This window comes from Nicotiana sylvestris, chromosome 3 (genome assembly GCF_000393655.2).
Source record: "Nicotiana sylvestris chromosome 3, ASM39365v2, whole genome shotgun sequence".
In the NCBI taxonomy this organism is placed as follows: domain Eukaryota; kingdom Viridiplantae; phylum Streptophyta; class Magnoliopsida; order Solanales; family Solanaceae; genus Nicotiana; species Nicotiana sylvestris.
The window spans coordinates 76,902,033-76,918,083 of NC_091059.1; the positions used below are offsets into that span (position 1 = coordinate 76,902,033).

General features: G+C 36.6%; 1 pseudogene; it reads right to left on the reverse strand.

Annotated features, from left to right (window-relative positions):
- Positions 1–473: 473 nt before the first annotated feature.
- Positions 474–11,845, reverse strand: LOC104247962 (nuclear pore complex protein NUP88-like; annotated as a pseudogene).
- Between the last annotated feature and the right edge of the window lie 4,206 nt (positions 11,846–16,051).

A 16,051-nucleotide genomic window follows, 5' to 3' on the forward strand; every position in this document is an offset into this window, starting at 1 on the left:
TATACATGAAGGTAAGGTGACTATAGATGTATGTAGCACCCAGGGACTGCTAGATCACAAAATCCATTTACAGATGATGCCCGGAAAAAACAAATTACAGATTATGCAGTTTCCATAATTTGCTATGGAGGGAGCTGATAAATTCTATATGATCCGAGTATCATTATACTAGCTCAAGTATTAATATAGGCAGAAGTGCTTTAGTTGATACACTACAGTCCTCTTTCTTGCATACCATATCCTCCTCTCCTATAGCACCCAGATTACGGAAAGAGGGATTGAATTCCACAATTTTCTGATTCTCTAAGACTCTTATGGTTCTCTTCCCTTTCAAACGGCTGAAAATGTTCCTGGGAATGCCAATTTACTGTGGAATAGATTCAAGAAAAGGTTCCAAATGTCCCAAGGAACTGGATAATCAAGGACTTACTGATTCTGCCACATTTTAACATACTTGCAGGTGGCAACATCTCTTTTAGCTAGGGTGTCTTGCATGAGACATGCTTCATTTAAGGCTAGCTATCCAGCCCAAACAAGGCACTCAAGGAGGAATTTTGTTTTCCATAATTCCTCCCATAGCCAGTTATCACTGCAGTCCCAGCAAGAATTTTATTCCCTAATTTTACAGTGTACTAGCCACTGTTCTCTTTTAGCAAATACAGAGTGTCCTTGCCTCCATTCATCCAGTCCCTGTCTTCTAATCTATTACGCAGATGTCGTAACCTCTCAATCTGAGTCCACAAAGAATAAGAGAGACGGACACACACAGAGAGACACAGACACCCCACTGAAACCTCAAAAGAGGGCAAAATTTGAAGGATCAGATAGATAATAAGGTAAAATCCAACTTAAAAGGAGAAGTCCAGCAGGAAAAAGTAACAACTGCTATCAAGATTATAGTGTAATGACAGCACAAAGTTACCTTGTGGGCATATTCCACATAATTTTCATGAAAAACTTGAAACACTGATGAAGTGTTGATCGGCCTTCAATTGAATCAGCAGCAACGGAGCGTAAATGAGGCGATGAAGGGGGCAAAAGAACTACCCTGGGCCCAGTAAGGAGCTCTTTGCTTATGATAGTAGGAATATCTGTATCTTTTGGCCCCTCTGAGTCTATGAGTTTGTCAACCTTATCAATAATTGGGGGAACCAGTGTATTCCAAGTCTACATCTCCAACACTATACACTCACAAGAAGGGGTAAGACCCACAATCCATGAATCTCCGAAAGAATCTGACAGAGCCAAGAAACCACAAAGTGGGGAGGCTGAGGATGCTTCTCCTTGGAAAGTGCTAAGAACGGGATGCACAGAGGGACTTCTAATCATGTCTTCTTTGCCACTACTCTGATTAGTGAAAGGCAAAAAGTGCAACACTACTGAATCAATTCCTCCATCATGAAGGCAATATATTCTTTCTGAAATAAGGGATCAACAAACATTGATATAATGGAACCGCTTCTTCTGGGCAGAGCTAAATCCACAATAGCCAGCCTCAAAAGAGGAGGTGGATGCCCCAACCATAAGGTATGATCAGGTGGCATGTCAAGCTTCAAAATAGAGGTGTCACTGGCCAATGACTCGCAAATCATTGCAAGGCCAACTATACTATCAGTTGAATCCAGACAAACCCGAGGTGGGCTACCGACCTTCCAAACCGGCTGTACTTCATCAGCTAAAGCATCAATTTGCAACTGGCCACCACTCCAAGCAGTTACAACAATAGAATCTTTGCTAACTAAATCATAAAGAAAACTGACAGCACGCCCTTCACAAACTGGAGGATGAACCGAGTCTTCTTCAACGCCGTGACTTACTTTACGTAAAGGCCCCTGCAAGTAAAGCCATGTTAAAACAGTGCTATATAGTTGGAAAGACAAATAAACGAGCTTTTCTTAAAAACAATTCCACCAAGAGATTAAGCCAGAGCAAAAAAAGTGGCTTGCTTTCTAATCACTGGAAATAACTTCTTTTCCTTCAGATAAGGAATAGTAGTGCAGCCAAACTTAGATGTTACCACGTGAAATTAAAATTTCACACAGACTTTTTACTTCAAGAAACAGGAAAAAAGGACAACACAGTACTCATTTATGCAAGATTATAGTAGTATTTATTTCAGCATAAAAAGAATAAGAGAGAACAGAAATGAGGCCCTCCACACGAAGAAATAAAAGTTCAGTGGATTGCTTTTCCGAGGAGATACATGAAGAGAAGAATAGGGGCTATTTCCGTTCAAATACGGCCTTAATTTGTTTCACCATGTTTTCCACTTCAATCTTTATACTAAGGTTTATAAGACTTGTCCGAGTCGGCATCCTTCACCGATACACAAGCAACTGAGACAGCAAAAGAGTATCTCATCCAACAAGACATTATCCCAAAAAATCAATATATTAGATAATAAGGACAGGCGGAAAAGACTTTCTACTGTATCTTGCTTCTTGCTAGAGCAATCCAGCTAGAAAGCACTATGAGTACTTATTCCTCCGTGAATGCTCAAATGAAAGGTAGAAAACTGTTTTGTTCTCCCATATGGATCAGTATCAACCAATCTTCTGTTTTTAACAATATTACCGCTTACAATTTTCAATGGTGCCATGTTACTACAATCAGCAATCAGAACCATTTTTTACCTCTTTCATATTAGCAGAACGATTAAAAATAAAAACGAGGTAAACATGGATGCGTTCTTCCTTCATATCGTTACTCACTGAAAATCTGAAAATCAAATTAATGTTGGTCTCTGAAGAAGTTCAAGGTATAAATGATGCCCGATGAAGTCCAACTTTTTTTTTTTTGATGGGTAATAATTAGAAGTGTAAAGTGAATGTGAGATGAAATTAGTAGACAAGAACTAACTTACACAAGTAGCCTGTTCCTGCTGTAAGGAAGGACAGCATGCTGCACAGCATATCAACTAGGGCAATCAAATCTGACAGTTCATATTCATGAATATTCACATATGCCATTGAATAACAAGAGAGAGAAAAAATAATAGAAGAAAAATGAATCAAGCCATAATGCAAAAGAGATTAAATTCCCTTAACTTCTACGATGGTTCTCATCCATCTAAGCAAGTCAAAGTGGGTATTGGCGGATATGGACCAGCTGGATATACTCAAGAACATAAGAACTGTTAGTTAGTACTTATTAAAGTACCTGCAATGTGATTGACGCATCAAATAAAGCATAAGGCTGAGCTCTAAGTACAGAAGCATTTTCTGCATGAACTTCTTTCCGGGCTAGTTCAGGAAATGTTGCTTCCAACCAAGAGATTGCCAAATTTGAGTTCTTCACAGCTTTTGAATTCGATGATTTCAGACCAAACACATGCGCATCACTATATAACTCCAGTATAGATTCCCACTTGTACACACTGTTCAAATGGAAAGAATCTACTTTAGTGAGATCAAGTGAAATATTGCGACCTGCCTCTTGCATAGGCTAAAAATAGCAGACACAAGGAATAAGTTAAAACATTTTCAAATTAGAAGTCTTCAGGAAAAAATGAAACGAGAAATATGGGAGGGGAAATAATTCCTCTTGGGGGAGGACAATAGTCTATGAGATCTCTTATATAGACAGACAAGCCTATCAAAAAAAAAACTTAAAAAATACTACCTATCAGCAGATCAATTTTACAACTGAGCAAGAATAAGAAAAGTCAGAAAATTATGGAAATATATTTTGTATAAAGACCTTTAAAATAATTTCATATTACTTCACACACTATTATCAAAGGCGAAAAGCGCAAAAAACTCTAAAGTATGTTGGGGCTTTAAGCGCAAAGCGCAAATAAAGCGTGAGCTTTAATGAAAAAAGGCGCAATTGGAGAAAAACTAAAACTATGTGTATGTAGTCCAAGACTAATAATTATAAGCATGAATAACAAATATATGGACAAAGAAATTGAAAAAAAATTACGATAGTTAAATATCAATTGTTTAATGTCGCCTTTTTAGGATTACACTCATTGGCAAGGAAAAGTATGCATTAGAGCCTTGATGCGACACTAAAGCACCCACGAAGCGAGGCAAAGCGCTCAACATGTTTTGAGCCTTGCTTCAAGGCTTAAGCGCTTTAAGCGCGCCTTTGACAACACTGACTTCACAACCGTCAATTCAAAATTAAATTTTTCTGTCCATAAGTATCTCTGAACAAAAGCTTAAGAATAGCAGAACTCTGATCTCTGGTAAATTACCTTCCAAATGGAACAACAGGACATAGGATGTAAACTGAGCCATCACTAAACAAGATAAAAACCTGCAGAAAATAAAATAAAAACTCAACTTTACCACACAAATTTAGTGACAGTAAAACCACTTTATCAATAACCACCGCTACCTGGAGATGTTAGATAATGGGCGTTAAATTTGCTTACCCTACATTTATTACTCGATCTATCTGGAAGTGTAAACCTTGTTCATTATATAGTTATCACCAAAATATCGATACAGCTTTGAATCATAAACTATTACCATGCCATTCCTTCTATTCTTATCATCCAACATATCCATATAGCTAAAAGATTATGAATCACTGATGAAGTCCAATTCTATCAAGTCCCCAGAATGTGTCATCAGGGCATCACCACAGAATACCTGAGCATATAAGCACTAGGTCTACAGTATAACAGAGAAGTGTTAAGGAATGGAGCTTACACTGAACCTGTCCCACAAATGATCACCCCCAAAAAGAAAAATCGACGGGGCAGATTGATGTGGCATTGTGCGAACTGCCAGGCTCCACAGGCTGCAAATAATACTCCTGTTCTGGCTGACCAAGGGCCGACGACAGATCATAAACCCTGTATATGAAGGAACATCAGTAAATATAGCTCAATGTAATTTGTCGATAAAAAGAAATAATACATAATTCTCCAATCAGCAAGTGACTTAACATGCATCTGATATGTTAAGAAAGTCGTAGAGAATAAATTTTTTTTTTTTAAAAAAAAAAAAGATGTCTCCTCCATTGGATAACAAAAAGATAGTGCCACACACCAGTTATACGTGCTCTGACAACTAAAAGCCCCAAAAATAGTGATCCTTTGCACATGCACACCCAGTGAGAAGTGAAGGGGAGAAGATGTTACTGTCTAGGCAGTGTCGCTTTATGCAATAACATGGTTCCAATGAAACCAAGGTTTTGGCTCTAAATGTAAATGGATCCAAGTCTTCTGAGTTCCAATTTCTATCAACTTGTACTACTGCATATGAAAGAGCATCATCAATTTGTCCTAATGAGCAACCATATGGGTGAAATTACTGACAGCTCACTTCCTAAAGTAAGGTTGTTGTCCTTGTTCATCTACAATCTTTGGGATTTGTTGCTTCTTAACATTTTTCAGCTCACCATGTCCAAAAGGATCTGCAGTTGAACGAATATGCTAATGATGTATTGCATCTGACTTAGACAATTTAGAGAGCTCTCAGATGGCCACAAGTACATTTAGACTCGTGTAGCAGACCAAAAAACAGCATGGTGTTCTCCATAACTCTTTGATTTAGAAGGCCTACTTGTCCAAATTAGGGAACAATTTAGTTTAGAGATATATCATTGACAGAAAAGCAAACATGACGGTGTGCACCCAAAAGAAGAACAGAACAAACAGAAACCTCTTTTTGTTAGTTCAAATACTCAATAGATGTTTCACAATCAATGTAGTTTAAGTAAGCCAATCTAATAACATGTTTTCTATGAAGTCATCCTCGCCACAAGTCTTCTTTTTCTATATATGTGGAAGTGGCATATATATTGACAGCTCCCGACAACCATGTAGCACTAGAACACCAAACAAAACCTTCCCAACAGCCCTTCTTATTGCTTAGGCCTCAATCTCTTAAGGCTATGGGCATGCCACTGATCCTACAATCAGCACTTAAGGCTTTTGTCGGAAAACTCAAAACTCAGCTGGTGCTTTTTCTTCTAAGATTAATGAAGCTAGCTTGGCATACTTTTAGTTCCAATATACCATTCAAGATATGTTGGTGGTATTTGGTTTCAATAATTAAACCTAGCGGGAGGTAGTGCAGGCAGGCAGATAGGTACAGTATACCTTCCTCAACAGCTTTATCTCTTGCTACCCTCAATGTTATCAATAAATATAGGTTAAGAAATTTTGCAGTGATTTCTGAATATAGCCATCTTGCTTACAAAGAAAAAGGGTCAACCAGCAGAGAAAGTATGACTAACATGCAACTTGGGGAGTACTTGTATACCTGGCTAAGAAAGAGTTTAAGAGTAAACAAAGAAACTTCATTTTAATTTTTTTTTTTTTTTTTGATAAGCAAACTTCATTTTAAATCAAAACCTAGGCATTGTGAGGAGGTCAAAGATTAGGTAGGCATTTTACAAGAAATATGTCTTTATTCAGAATTCAAAAGTCAAAGACAAATTTGATTAATTTGATTATAGGAACTCATGAATAACAAAGCTTGTAGCATCTACTTTAAACAAATAAAGAATTGATCATAGTTAAGAATCACGTCATTTAAGTCCCCCAAAAAAAGTTTACGGTAAAGTAGATTAATTTGATTATAGGAACTCGTGAATAACAAAGCTTATGGCATCTATTTTATACAAATAGAGAATTTTTAATAATAGTTAAGATTCCATATCAGTTAAACTCCCAAAACATGAAGTAATAGTCAAAACTAACATACCCAAAGCCCCTTCTCCTCTATTATAAAGAGATTCTTTTCTCTATCCTTCAATCTCTTTCAAACTTGTCTATTGTCAGCCTATCTAATGGTTCATAAATACAGTTAAAAAAATAAGTGAGGTCCTCCTGTATCTTAGTTTAAGTCCTGTTTGCACCCGAATATCCATTTAATTTGGTATCCATTAGAGAAACCGAACAACTAAATTGCACCACAACTTCTTTGGTATACTCAGTACTTGAGCAGGAGCAGCTCAGAGAACAAATGATTGGAAGTAACATGACTACTAGAGTACTAGTGTCTCTTCAGCAACATGAAGCAGCACATCATTTGTAGCTTGGTAATTCGTTTTAAGTGCATAATAGTCTCTTTTAATATGTTATTATTTATACTACCTTCCCTATAATTAAATAATCTTTCATATTAGGATAGGATGTGCATTGGAATGACTCATCCCTATACGCCTTTTCGCGTCCAGAGACAAGATGAGGGAATGAGCCATCTTGATGCCTCCTTCCTCGTCTCGAAACCAACCGTGGATTTTGTACTTGAGGCATCCATATGCATTTCAAATGACCAGTAACGACTAAACAAATTGAAAATCTTAAAAAAGACTAATTGCTTAGATTATTTTAAGCGAAGTCATTGTCAAGAAACACTAATTTACTATCCCAAGTCAGGGCAACCAGGACCATCTTACCCAAATTTCAGCAAATTTTTTAATAATGATGGTGTTTGGAACAACTTGTGTACACCTGGACTATTCCGCCAGAGATCTAACTTCTAGCAGCACAGATACCTAGCAAATCTACCCACCAAGGCTTCGGCATATCGGGAAGAAATCACCTAGTATTTTTTTGTCTATGCTTGGATTTGAACCCTGATCTCCAAGGTTTGCATCCGCTTCATTGACCACGGCCACATCATTAGGTGCCAAATTCCAATAATTTTACCGGAACCATATCAGAAGAAAAATGAAGCATATATCAAAGAGAAACTTACTCTAGCGAACTTTGTGTTAAACAATTTAAACTTCACAAATCTGTCTAAAACATTTACTTCATAGGAAAAAAATGTGATTAAGCATCGTTATAGATGCAAAACACCATAATTCAACTCATCAAAAGAAACAAGGAGCAGAATATTAGTAACTAAAACTGATCAAGCAGTAGGAAATCCAAGAGAAGTGCCTTCTGCTCGTGCTAGCAATCCTTAAGTAGTAGATAAAGTACCAGCGCCAGTACCATCAATAGTATAAGATATCCAATAAGTGTTAGGTAGGTCTCTATATGCATTAAACCATGATTTAAGAGGATCACGAGGAAGCAACCACAGTTTTTACTGCAAAATGATCACTAATCCAGTTAAGATGTCTACACAAACAAAGATTTAAAAACTCTTTACAGGTTTTTAACATACACCAGTTGAGAACTTTATCATCAAATAGTCCTAATACAAATTGACAATGAAGAAACAAGTACCTGAAAACGGAATCAGAAGAGAGGATTCCCAGATGGGTGTCACTGTAAGGGTGCCATCAAACCTGCAACGTGCGTATTGAGTTGTTTTTGTCAAAGTAAATCTCTGAACCAACTGAAACTGTCCTGCAACCGACAAAAGAAAATGAACACATTCAAAGCGACTTCTAGTGCACCGCAACTAATTATCAGACAACATAATTACCATCAAATCTTGTTACTGAAGAAGGAATCCATCATGTCTATTTTCATTTAATCTCCTAATACAGGTGAGAGGATAATCTGACTGGTCTATTCAAGGATTACAGTAATAAATATTTTTCACTCTTAGAAAGAAACTCTTCTTCACTTGAATTTTCCTGATATTGCTATTTACATAATAGAATGTAAATTAGGAGGTCGAAACAAATAACCTGCATTCTGACCCTATAAAAGTCCTTTATTTATATTAAATACAAACAAATGAAAATAAAGCAGAAATTTTGAAGTTTTTACTTTATAAAGTGCAGGGTAGCTCCTGTATACAAGTGATGTATCAAAAAGGGAAGAACCTACACGGAATATGGTTCTCCATAAATGGCACTCAAACTTTTACACAATAAGAACCTCATGGGTGCACCAAAGACTAACTAAAACCAATAGGCTATTTCTAAAATGTGCAAAATCTTTTTATACCCCCTTAGAAGTTCTCATTTCTCTCTTTCCACAAGATCCACATGATGGCTAGGGTGGCAACATTCTATGCTTTGAGTCTTCTTTTCTTTCAAAAAGCCCAAATATGTAACATGCCCTTTTACTAAACCAAGCATCACTGCTGCACCTCAGACCAATCGGCTTATGCACAATGCATTAGACTGTGAATTCATATCAGGATGCCATCACTGCTCATTCACGGCATATGAGGATAAGTATACCGTCATTTGATATATTCAAACACCTAGATTTCAAATTAAGAAGAATAAGCCTATTTTTCACCAGAAAACCCCAACAACCAAATTTTGCAATCACTTGCCGTTTTTTAGCTCCTAACTCACTCACTTTCTTCTTAAAGCACAAAGTACAATATCTCTTCACAAGAATCCCAGGAACCATTTTTGACAAAGATTCAGGAGCCATGTGTGAAGTCATATCAATCTCGTTATTAAATTAGCAATGGTCAGAACAAACAGATGGTATTGCTGTTAGTTGCAGTCACATGAAATCTGAACCGCTTTGAATCAGATGAGACATCAGCATGTAACTACGGATTCTCAGGCCTCTTGATGAAAGATAAATCTCAAAAATATAAATAAGCAAATAAAATAAAGAAAAAACAAAGGGGGAATATTACATATGCAAGATCAAAATCAGCTTTCAAGAACCAATGCTACTTCCAAATGTTAAGTCATAAGGTTTCAAATGATTGGAAAAAAAAATAAAAGGAACAGTGGCTTTAAATAGCTATACCAGAAAGGTCATAACTTCTTTAATGCAACGAGCAATAATATTGCATCAGACTAAATACACACGACGCTTTCGAAGATAAAGGAGAATGTACTCGTCAGAAGAAAAATTGTTAACAAACATCAACAGGACAATGACGTTGGTAACAATATTGTTTTTAACACTTTGGAGCCCAAAGAAAACATAACCTAGAAAAACCAAAAGGAGGAAGTTATACCGGCATATAACTGTATTTTCTTTCGTCGAAGTCCTTCCATAGAGATACATGACGTATAAACCATACAAGCTAACTAGGAAAAGTGCTGATCCATTTCTATTAATGGAAATTCGCTGAACCTCAAAATCCAACTGCATATCAGCTTGCAGTACCTAAACAACAACCAGCATCACCAAATGCGTAGCTTAAAGCAGTAGTAGCTTGGTATCAGGTAGTAGTACCAATGCATTTCAACAAAAAAAAACAATCAAAGCGAACAGATATGCTTTATTTGTCATCAATGGACTAGTGACCTGATAACATGGATAGGAGTGTTAGTCTTCAATTCTTGTCCTATGCATGTCGTTCTTAACGCCGTACAACAAGAAAAAGAAGCTTCGAAAGTAGGAAGAGGGAAGCATTCTCTGTAGAAGTCTAGTAGAATAGGTGTTCTGGTGTGCAGTAGATAAATGACAGTTCAGCTATCCAAGTGAACATAATTGTCAAATCAATTATTGTCTAGCAGAATGAATCTGATATCACAACTATCTCAAAGCCCCAAGAATGATCTGTTTAAATTAAATAAAGAAATAAAATGCTAGCAAAGTTTAAGTTAGCATAATTTCCTCTTTCAGATAAAATGCCAAGAGCATCAAAGAATAATGTAAGAGAAGTTCAAATATGTCTCAACTAGGCAGTACCTGTGAGGCTGAACCTGAAGAAACAAGAGGTATAATAGTTTAAGATCGTGCTGAAGTTTATTCTAACATATAATACAAATTGTTCAGCTTTATTATGTTACTTTTGAAGAAGGAAAATCAACATTTCAACAGCAACATCTGAGGAACTCGAAGGAGCGATCCCTCTAGCTCCTTGAACTTTGGAGAAATAATCCTATGACTTAACTCAGGAAAAAGAAGCATAATGTGTTGATAAATCCCACAGCCACAGGTTCTAAAGATCACAAGGATCAAACAGTCTCAACTCTCAAGGTTCTATTCCCCATTGTCTTCAATAAGCCTAACGAGTCTAGCTTAAGTGTCATATCTTTATAATAATCTCATGTTTTTTGTCATATATCAATCAACTCAGCCTCCATCACAAACTATTCAAGTCTGTATATGAATCATATACATCCATTCTGCTCCATTCGCGCTCCCTTGTGTGCCATCTCATCTCATCATGCTTAGTTACTATTACACAATCCATACATATAAAATTCTTTTTCTTTAGTTTTTCTCTTTTCTCTTTTCTCTTTTTTCTTCTTTTCTTCTCTTTTCTCTTTTTTGGGGGTTCGGTTAGAGTTGTATTTAAAACATTGGAGCTGCATTCCATATGTTACTAGAACAATCTTAGGAGAATGCCATAATCCTCAATTCAGCCCTAATTTAAAGTTTCTCATGCTCACTTTTCTGAGAATACTAAAATCGCAAACAATGAAGAGGGAATACGCATTTCGTGAATATATGTAGAATTAAGTAGGGACCTTAGAGGGAGAAGCGGCAAGGACGGACGTAGGGTCCGGTTCGCCCAACCGAACGGAGAGCCGATGCAGACAGCTTTTGTAGGAGTCCCAAAAGTAGAGACGAGAAGCTCCGTCCCACGCCAAAAGGTTTTTAGGCATTGTGAAGTTGGAGGAATGGGCGGCGCCATCCCTGTTGGGAGCAGAAAAGACTGGGTGGTTTTTATAAGGGTAGCCATTCCAGTTCTTCTTTGGGTGTTGAAGCTGAAGTTGGCGTTGCTGATTGACGGACACCGTCGTCGGCGTCACGGGGCTCCGACAAGTTGAAATGGTATCTCATGCTCAGATGCTCCTCCTCCGAAAAACTTTATTCTGAGTGAGGCATAACCAACAATAGTTGTGTGAGGCACCCCTATTCTTGACGAGTGTGTTGTGGGACACTTCTCTTTCATCTTTATTTCTCAAATTCCCCTCCTTCAACATTTGAGATCTTTCTCCGTTTCGTTCCATTATTTTTCTCTCCAACGCCTTTCTCTTCTTTAATTTGTGTGATTGTCTCTCCTGCTCTTTTCACAGTCTTGCTTCATTTGTCAAAACTCTAATAGGAAAATGCGGATTAATATTAAGCTGTGATAAAAAAATAAAAGTAGAAGAACAATATTGTAGAGAAAGAGATTTATAAGGGAAAAATAAGTTAGCCACAAAATAAAACTCTCTACAAAGATAGACATTCACTCTAAATAGAATTCTATTCATAACACTCCCCCTTGAATGTCTATTCGATAAGTAATGTGCCTCATTAAAACCTTAACTAAAATAAAACCCAATGGGAAAAATAATTCTAGAAAAGGAAAAAGAGTACACATGTTTAGTAATACGCCTTTTGGTTGCCTCGTTAAAAACCTTACAAGGAAAACCCAGTGGGACAAAACCTTGTAAGGGAAAAAGAGTGAAACGCGCATTAAACTCCCCCTGATGAGAGTATCATTTCACATCTTTGAGTCTTCGCATCCCGATCTTGTACACTAGCTTCGTGAAGGTTGACATCGGTAGAGATTTTGTGAACAAATCAGTCATATTATCACTTGAACGAATCTGTTGCACATTGATATCACCATTCTTTTGAAGATCATGTGTGAAAAATAACTTTGGTGAAATGTGCTTTGTTTTATCTCCTTTTATAATCCTCCATTCAATTGAGCTATGCATGCTGCATTCTGTTCATACAAAATTGTGGGTAACTTGTGACATTTCAAACCACATTTGTCTCGAATAAGATGTATTATAGACCTCAACCACACACACTCTCGACTTGCTTCATGAATAGCAATTATCTCAGCATGATTAGATGAAATAGCCACAATTGATTGCTTAGTCGATCGCCAAGATATGGCAGTGCCTCCACAGGTAAATACATAACCTGTTTGAGATCGAGCCTTGTGTGGGTCAGATAAATACCCAACATCAACATAACCAACCAGATCGGGACTGCAATTGTTGCCATAAAATAAGCCCATATCGGTAGTCCCTTTTAGATATCGCAATATGTGTTTGATTCCATTCCAATGTCTCCTTGTAGGAGCAAAGCTATATCTTGCTAAGACATTAACTGAAAAAGTTATGTTAGGCCTTGTAGTATTAGCAAGATACATTAGTGCACTAATTGCACTAAGATATGGTACTTCAGGACTAAGTAGCTCTCCATTCTCTTCTTGAGGCCGGAATGGATCCTTATTCACATCAAGTGATCGAACAACCATCGGAGTACTTAATGGATGTGCTCTATCCATGTAAAACCGTTTCAATACCCTTTCTATGTAGGCAGATTGATGAATAAAAATTTCGTTTGCCAAATGTTCAATTTGCAAACCAAGACATAATTTTGTCTTTCCGAGATCTTTCATCTCGAATTCCTTCTTTAAATAATCAATTGCCTTTTGGAGTTCTATAGGAGTTCCAATAAGGTTTATGTCATCAACATATACGACAAGTACAACAAATTCCGATGTTGTTTTCTTTATAAAAACACATGGGCAAATGGCATCATTTATATAGCCTTTCTTTAATAAATACTCACTAAGACGATTATACCACATTCGTCCTGATTGCTTTAGACCATACAACGATCTTTGCAATTTGATTGAAAACATTTTCCGGGACTTTGAATTATTTGCGTTTGGTATTTTAAATCCATCAGGAATTTTCATATATATATCTCATTATCAAGTGAGCCATAAAGGTAGGCGGTAACCACATCCATTAAATGCATGTCAAGCTTTTCATGGACAACAAAACTAATGAGATAGCGAAAAGTTATAGCATCCATAACGGGTGAATATGTCTCTTCATAATCGACACCAGGCCTTTGTGAATCAGTAAAGTTAACTTTCTACCGGAAAAAGACACAATTGTCGTTATGAACAAGAGTTCTATTACTATAGGGAGTTGCGGAATTTTTTTATCAATGGACATGTTAGAGTCAAAAGAAAAAAAACAAGAAAATAATAAGCAGCTCACTTTCCCAACGGAAGTAAGAGAATGAGAAAGTCAATGTACCAATTGAAATATGAGAACATAAAGAACCATGTTGACATGGAAAAGGAAGCCATAACATCCACATACCTATGTAAGTACAAGTCTAATACAGACTCCAATTGAGCTCTTTTTTACCGTGTATGAGATTCAAAGTTTAAATGATTATGGGTATACTTAAGGATCAATTTTTCAAGAAATAATTATTTTGGGTAGTCACAACTTACATATTTTTTGATTAAATTCCAAGCGGGAGATATATTGCACATACATCTTTTAAGAGTTTTTAAAGAAGACCACAAGATAACACCAGCATATTAGTGTCAAAAATATGTTGCATGGTTCATATGAAAGCTATCGTAATATAAGTACGTGCATGAGAGGTGGTGAGTGCAAAAATCACTTTCCTCTACCATTTAGTAATAAATCATGTAAGGAAGTGAAGAATACCCTATTTAGAGGAGGAAAATACTGGGAAACATTCAAACATAAGTGGCATAATAATAAATTAGCAATGAGTTGTGGCCTGTAATTCTTATTTACTATACTATTATACGTTAAGAATAAAATTTATATTGAAAAAAATTATTACTCCCTCCATTTCAATTTGTGTGAACATATTTAATAGGACACTGAGTTTAAGAGAAGAAAGAAGACTTTTGGACTTTTGGTGTAAAATAAGGTACGTACATATATTTTGTATGATTATAAATCATTGCATAAAGGTAAATTATTTTCAAATAAAGAAAGGGATCATTACCTTATTTGATTCAACTGCTATACAAATTATATTTGGACAATACACTAGAGATTCAATAAATTTACGTAAACTTCCAACTCAATTGTTCTTTTGTCCGAGAAGGATAAAATCAAGTTTTAATATTGCGGGTATTATGTCCTACTTGAAAATAATTGACTAAAGATCTATGTGCAACGCACGTACATAGTAACTAGTCTATATCTATCTATCTATTCTATATTATTATAAAATCACGAATGTTAATACACTAAATGTTGTATGACAAAAATATCCATGAAAAATTGATTTACTTTTATGTCCTTTAAAAAATAAATTACTTCTTCAATAGATAATTCTATATCGGATAAAATTGTATATTTACAACTTTGTACGAATCATGGACTTCTAATCCTAATTAAGTTCCTATGTTTTAGTTATTTGAGTTATTATGTCCTACTTATTATTGAAGTCCTAAACTCATACACCGACATTTACAACCTTTTGCTACACTGACCTCTTTTTTGACCATAATATTCTATTCACATTATGCTGGGAAGAATTCAGCACAAATTCAAGTTCCTTTTAAGGGGACAAATCTACATAGCTAACCCTCAAACAAATGCCAAGTATTGAATCCTATGCCAATTTGCTGCTTCATCCTGCGCTCTAGCTGTAACTATCCGATCGGTTGTTTTGAGTTTTAGCGCGTCGTTCGGCAGTTTGAGGCTATGAGCAGCTTCACTTCAGGTATTATGACTTGTACGCGTAGTCGGAATTGAATTTCGGGAAGTTCAGATTTGATTTGGAAAGATAATTCCCATTTCGGAAGCTTTAAGTTGGAAGAATTGACTGAGGGTTGATTTTTGAGTAAACGACCTCAGAATCGGAATTTGAAGGTTCCAACAAGTTCGTATGATGATTTTGGACTTGGGGTATATGTCCGGATCGGCCTTTGGATGACCCGGGAGCGTTTCGACGCTTATTGTGGAAATTAGCATTTTGGAAGAATTTCATAAATTTGGGTTGAAGTACAATTCAATGTTATCAATGTTCGTTTGGGATTCCGAGTCTGGGAATAGCTTCATATGGTGATTCTGGTATTGGTAGCGCAATCGGAAGTGGATTTAAAGGTCCGTAGGTCATTTTGGAGTCATTTGGCGAAAGTTGGAAATTTGAAGGTTTTTGAGAAGTTTGACCAGAAGTGGACTTTTTGATATCGGGGTCGGAATATGATTCCAGAGCTTGGAGTAGGTCCGTAATGTTAAATGTGACTTGCGTGCAAAATTTGAGGTCAATCGGACGTGATTTGATAGGTTTAAACATCGAAAGCAGAAGTTGGAGTTTCTCAAGTTCATCAAGTTTGAATTGGGGTGTGATTCGGAGTAGCTTTGGAGTGATTTGTTAAGAAGTGGGATTGCTGGTACTGGTATGACCACATTTGCGGTGTTTTGGTCGCAAATGCGATCTCGAGCTCACATTTGCGAGCCTGGGCTGCTGTGGGAAAAGTTCGCATTTGCGAACTAAGGGTCGCTTTTGCAA